Raw genomic sequence first — 7,198 nt, 5'->3', positions numbered from 1 at the left:
TTTCTTGACATGACTTTATTGGCATTGTTGTTGAACTTGATTAACAAAATAATTTTGCTAAATTACTTGTTTTCTGGTATTGCATTCTTATAGTAGACTACAACACATGTTTGAACCCTGAACTTGACAGTTTTTATTGCCCATGAGTATTTTGAGATGCTTTAAGATAATTACTGACCTCTTTGATTTTGAAGACATTTATTAAGTAGCTGAACAGGAACTCTGAGCCCTATATAAAAATAACAGTAAAAATATGTGGTAAGCAGTTCCGTTTGATCATTAAAAAAAGTTTTATGAAAGCATGACAAAGCGGAGAACGAGGAGAACCTACAAAATATTGATTATGTAGAATCTCTTAGTTAGAAAGTCTAATGTTTTGCAAAACATTCGCACAAAACATCCATCAAAATGACAACTTCAGTGCTACATTTTTTAAATGAGCTACAAATTCACGGGCATTCTCAAAATCAGAAACGCTTTCATCAGAATTACAACACATGCCCTCCATTTAAGAAGTGTGCAGCAATTTTACAGACGTGATGCCAATTTTCAGAAAATTAAGAAATGCTGCAGATCCAGTCCCAACACACATGTAAGGAGTTTATAAAGAAATGTGAAGAAGTGATGTTTTGAAAAGGCTTTTTCTATTCAGTAAACTTTACTATGACATTACAATACATTGCTTAAAACTGTGTCTGAAATAGTCCAGTTGCTTACTCATTTCCTAATGAGTGCTTTTCATTCAATTGGTAGCTGTATCGCATAACCTCAAGGTTCCAGTCTCATTTAGTGTCCTCCATAATTTCCACTGTGTTGTGACTGGATTCGCAGCATTTATGATGTTTTATTCCTTTACTGGATGTACTGTGCATCATTTTCATGAAAGTGTTTCAGATTTTGTATAACATCTGGGAATTTGCAGTGTGTTTAAAAAACGTAGCACAGATGTTGTGACATTAATGGATGTGTTTTGTGATTCCGCAGCTCATTTTTATTTTGCAGTGCTTTGGGCTTTTTAGGCCACCATAGATGTCCCATATTTGAAATGATTTTCAGTCTGTATCAGCGTTTTATACAACAAAACGAGTTTAAGAAATTCTTCTGCAAGCCAAAAAAAGCCAGGTCACCGACAAACCAAAAGTTAGAAGTGACAGGGCGTTGTTTTGAATAGCCCCATTCTCAAACTCTCCCCTACGACTCCTGGGACTGTTTGTTTTATGTCCATTTTGATGGGGTCTATTTTCTCAAGTTCGGTATTTTGAGATTTTTCTCAGAGCTTCCTCTTCTCCAGCACGGTTCTCTGTGATCTGGGATGGGTAAACACAGACACTGGGAATAGATCCCCTCAACCAGCCTGGGGCCAGGCATCCACAGACAGCACTCTTTTATCTCCACCTGATCTAACCAGCACTACTTCTCAAGGTCTCTGTAGGCACACACCTTCACTCAGCACAAGCTCTTAGACTATTAAACTCAAATGTTGTCTTTCTTCTCAGGAGGCACAGCAGACTGTGGGCTGTGGGGACGTCTGTGGATAGATATGTCTCTCAAAGAAAAGAGACCAGTCAGGCTTTCCAGAAACATGGTGAAGACTCCTGAGGATGATACGTCTTTTAATAAGAGAAACACTATTTATCTGACAGACAGAGAGTGGCCTAAACTTACACTCGAGTAAAAGTACACTTTTAGAAATAAAATGGATTCTTTGAAGCGTGGATATTAAAAGCCTTTCAGTGGATGATTTGTTAAAGAACGCTGTAACTGGCTCTTTTAAAGGGAACCTTGCCAGTTCACTTATAACTTAACATTTCTTGTCATTGCCCCAAACATCTGAGAAATTGTGAAATGTAAAGCATCTGCCATTCCCCTGCATTTATTTTTTACTCAAGGCTGGTTTCTGCTTGTTTCTTATACAGCATGTAAAATTACATGTATAATAAAGCAGTGAAAATTCTTAGTAGATCCAGCATCTACATATCAGCACAGGAACTGAAGTTTGTTTGAGTCCTATACTTTTCATATATACTGTTTTAGATCCCTTCGGCCTTTGATAAAATGGCAAACCTGCGATATGAGATCTGTGAGCAGCAGCAATTACATCGAACCAACAGAGCAGAAGGTATGGAAATAAGAGGTTGATTTTTATTATTTAATTTCTCCTACATCCGTGAAAGGGTATGATATTAAGAGGTCAATTATATTCTGCCTCGAGAGGAAAGGAATTTAGTAAATGTCTAAAGTGGAACAGGATAAAAATTAAATGACTTTCTTCAAAAATATACCTAAGTAGGCTACAGTAAAGCAGTGCAGATACAGTCACCAACATAAAAATATCAAACACAAACACAGCTAGTTATTACCAGAGCATTAATATGTTAATGGCTCAGATGAGCAACTGCATGGAATCAACATGTCATCTCAGAGAACACAGAGCTCAGACCTCATTCTAAATCTTAGAAAACTCTCTTTAATTTCCTATAATAATTTTCTACTTGCATTATTAAGCTCCCTCATTATTCAGTTCTATCAACGGGCCTACACTGCTGGAGGCTTATTATCATGTTAAACTGTAGGTGTTTCCTCCACTTTCACAGCAAAACTCATTCAGACAGTCTTACAATGTAGACTAAATTCATAGCTGGCTCACGTTGCTTGTGTGTAGCCACTGCATGTCTTTTTCTGGCCATGGATATCTACAGAGAATGAAATAGGGGTCCAAGCTATACCTGGCTATAATAAAGAACTTCACAACCCCCTGCAGGCCACCCACACAAAAAAGTAGTGTTCTTCTAAGCTTAAAAACAGGCACATTGGTAGCTAAGTGGAATGCTAAAAGATCTTTGTCTTTGTCTAAACTTAAATAAACTATAATAGATCATAATAAATTCAATGAACTAGTTAAGTAACTGAACTCCTTCATTATATATTTCATTGTATATATTCAGTAATACTTTTTAAATCAAGGGTACTAAAAAGGTTATCCTGCTTTTGCTTCTGTGACTGTCTCTACTGTCCAGGGCAGAAGGCTTTCTACTAGATGTTTGAGCATTGCTGCATCACCTCAACTTATCCCAAAAGTGTTGGATAGTGCACCATCATTCCAGAGAGCACAGCTCCACTGCTCCACGACTCAATGCTGGGGGGCTTTATACCCTTCTAGCCCACATCTGGCATTAGGCACTGTGTCACCAGGTTCATGTTTATCTGCTTATCGCTTTTTAAGTTTTTAAAAATTATTACTTTTCTGGGATTGGCATTTATTTAACATTTTGTGTACAAATTGTGCATAAAATATATTAAGTATTATTAATAACAAAAAAAATATGTAATTAGTATTTAAAACTGATTCAATAAAGATTTTGGAAAAATAACAAAAGATTTATCTGGGAGATGCGAAATGTATCCCCAGTTCTAAATGACCCATCTATTATTATTTTATTTAACAAGCTTTGAGATATAAGTGACTTCACAGCACTAGTAGCATTCCATCATCATATAGTGTACATATAGTATATTTTATCATGTCAAATTCTGAAACATCAAGTGCTTCACTGTGTCTTTCTGTCCCTGCTGGGTCACCTTTTCTGCCACGGAATGTCTACAGAGAGTAAACAGAGGGGCCAGTCTATTCCTGGCCTGTATAAAGGACTTCCAGGGAACTGCAGGGAACCCTCTGCACCCAGCCCAGTGCATATACAGACACCCACAGTACACTTGCCAGGTCTGTGAAATGCGAGCCATTCGCACTCTCTAATTAAGGAACATTGCTCTACATGGCATTTGTGCCACAGTGGATCCATGAACAACGAATGATGAATGAAGAAATGCTCAACTAGAGTTCAAAAGTTTGAAATCAACTGTGATATGAATAACTGTCTATTATATCATATAGTGTACATGCATGTATTTACAAATATGTATTTCAGGTTTTGTTCAATATTTCAAATAGTTTAAAAGATTGTCTTGTGTTTAGTAATGTCTAAAGCTTAGAGGCATCTTTGAACTATTAGTCTATTCTAACTAGCTAAGGTTTTTCTTGGGTAAATAGCAAAGCACTTTGTAAGTCGCTCTGGATAAGAGCGTCTGCTAAATGCCATAAATGTAAATGTAAATGTAAAAGATCAAGAGCATGAAGTAATTAAATGATAAATAATGAACTGCAATGATCTTTTACCTTATTTCAGATTGGACAATTTTTAAATATAATTTTTATGTATTTATTTATTTATTTATTTACATCTTAATCCTTGTGTTGGGCATGCTTACATTTATTTATTTATTTTTGTCTTCAATTAAATTATTATTATTTTTTATAATAATAAACACACTTTTAACTTTTTGAACAGAAGTGGAAAAACACATGCTTACATGCACTATTGTTTCTGATCTCCATGGATGAGCACAGTGTCCCCACACAATAACAAGGGATTAGGAGAGGTCATATAAGAGCAGAACATGACAATCAGATAAACACAAGGGCCTATGCACTGGACAGCAAGTGCACAGTGCATATCCAGAACCACAAGATTAGCACTGACTGCGAAAGCCACATTGAATTATTTCAGTTAACTGTGTTTTTTTTTTTATTAGTTCACTTGCCTCCAGCTTCTTGATCAAGGTAGTTATTTTTCTACCCTACAATTTATGACCAGACAGTCATGTTTGACAGCAGGGTGGAGTCTGCTGTCAAATTTGAATAATAGACATTACTTATCAAGAAAACACCTTTATTTCTTTTGCTTCTCAGAAATAATGACTATATTTCATTTGAGGCAGGTCACCAGTGATTAGCTTTGATTAAACGACAAGTAAACAATGCGAAGTATTCAGAATGCTTGTTTAAGGCACATTCAAAGCAATGCTTTTACATTTTTCAATCTAAATCTGTCACATCTGTTACCATGGCAAAAAGAATCCCTGTATTTGGAAAAGAACAGAAAATTGACTCCAAACAAGTTTATTATAGAAGCAAGTAGAAATGAAATGAATAGTGTGTGTAATGATTTGAGTCACTGTCCGGTCACTATTGTTCTAGTCTCTGCCAAGATGTACTTGTATGACTAGAAGCTAGAACTAGAAGCTTCTGACACTGGATCAATAAAAGTAATAACAGAACTCCTGCTCACCTGCCTGGTCCCACATGCACTCAAGGCATCAGTTTAGTATCAATATTTCCTGCCAGGCGATCCCTTTGTTTCAAAGTGTTTGAAGCTATTAATGAGGCGCAGTCTAGGGGGAAATTATAGGCTGGAACACACAGACCCATAGTAATAGAGGTTTACTTTTATTATCGCATTGATCAGTCAAGAGGTCAGTGATGCTGGAACTGTGCTCATATGAACAAATACCCATGAATCAACTTCACATTTAGTGTTGTACTGACATCTAGTGACTGATGTAAGGAGAGTCGGTTCTCATAAACAGCACCACAGATTTGATCTCCTGTACTGGAAATGAAAAAAGTGACTTATTTTATGACATAAATATCACATTAAAAATAAATCAAGGACCTCGGTAGAAATCTCTGCGTCTGCGTTTGGGAGGTGGGCAGGAATGAGGAGGACATAAGTGGAGGGTAATGGTTTCAAAATAAAAGCAGGAAACAACCAAAGCAAGCAATAATACATTTTGCGATATATATGTAAATATTTTGATCCCACAACAAACATAAAAATACTAATAAAATGCGGTAAAATCATTTAGATTTAGATTTTCTTTTGTAGTGTATAGCACTGCAGTGCATATAGAACATTTTAATCTGAATGTGACACATACATATCAACAAGAACAGTGTACTGCAAATATTTCTGAACCCCTGGTCAAAATTTTTGTTACTGTAAAAAGTTTAGTTAAAAATATTTAAAAAAAAAAACATATTTCCATCTTTTACCTCTACAATTCCAAAATAACAAAAAAGTAAAAGGCACTGAGGTAGAAGTTAGTTTGGGCCCCTGCATGGTTAGGACGAACCCTTTGGCAAGTATCACAGCTTGTAAATTCTTTTGGGAGCAGCTAAGAGGCTTTCAATTCTTGTTTGGGTATTTTTTACCCATTCATCCAAAGCAAAATCTTTGTAGTGTGTTTACATCTTTCACACAGATCCTTCATCTGTCCTTCAATTAGATCATTCATTTAAAAAGCTTTTCTGCCCCTAATATTCAACCCAGCTCAGTGCCCATGGTACAGTGTGCTTAATGTGTACAATGTGGGTTTATGTCCTCATTAACTTCACTTAAGGACACTTCACAAACTGCTCTTCATCATGGACGATGATGGTCACCCACTGTACACCATCATTATGGACCAAAGGAGCAAGTTCAGTGGCAGGTTGTTGTCACAGAGATGCTCCACAGACAGACTCAGGAGATCCTTTGTTCCGAGAGCCATCAGGTTCTTCAGCTTTTCCCAGTGGGGCAAGAAGAGGGAGAAGGAAAGATGAGGACTGAGTCTCTTATGTTAAATAATAGGTTTATTTATCTGCACTATTTACACTTTACTGTACATCCTGTACATCTGCACTCCTGGACACTACTGACACTTTACTTAAATACAATATGTACACATGTTTATTCATTCAGTACTGTCATTTATCTGCTCTATATTCAGTACTGTCATTGATCTGCTCTATATTCAGTACTACCATTTATCTGCTTTATATTCACTACTGTCATTTATCTGCTCTATATTCAGTACGGTCATTTATCTGCTCTATATTCAGTACTATCATTTATCTGCTCTATATTCAGTACGGTCATTTATCTGCTCTATATTCAGTACTGTCATTTATCTGCTCTATATTCAGTACTGTCATTTATCTGCTCTATATTCAGTACTGTCATTCAGCTCCTGGCAAACTACTGCAAACTGGAGATGCGTTGCTGTGGCGACGTGGAACGCGAACTAGTGAGCGCGCGCTTTTATTCCATTATGACACAATAATAGCGTAGACCTGCAACGTCATCCAGACAACGTTCGTGCGTTTGGGAAAGTTGTGTGTGGAGGAGGTCTTTCACACTTTCTCAGCGATCGCTGCAGTTCTAGCTCTTCAGCTTTAATGTAGAAAGAGCTTCAGTGCAGTTTAGCGAGATTCTTTTTATCAACAACAAGAAAATGCCTTGTTTTCGGTGGCGTTTCAAGAGGGTAAGTCTACTTTCACTGATGCATTTGAAGCGAACCTACTAATACTGACTAATTGCTC

This window comes from Salminus brasiliensis, chromosome 1 (assembly GCF_030463535.1).
Source record: "Salminus brasiliensis chromosome 1, fSalBra1.hap2, whole genome shotgun sequence".
NCBI classification, from domain to species: Eukaryota; Metazoa; Chordata; class Actinopteri; order Characiformes; family Bryconidae; genus Salminus; species Salminus brasiliensis.
Note: the sequence above shows the minus strand (reverse complement) of the source record.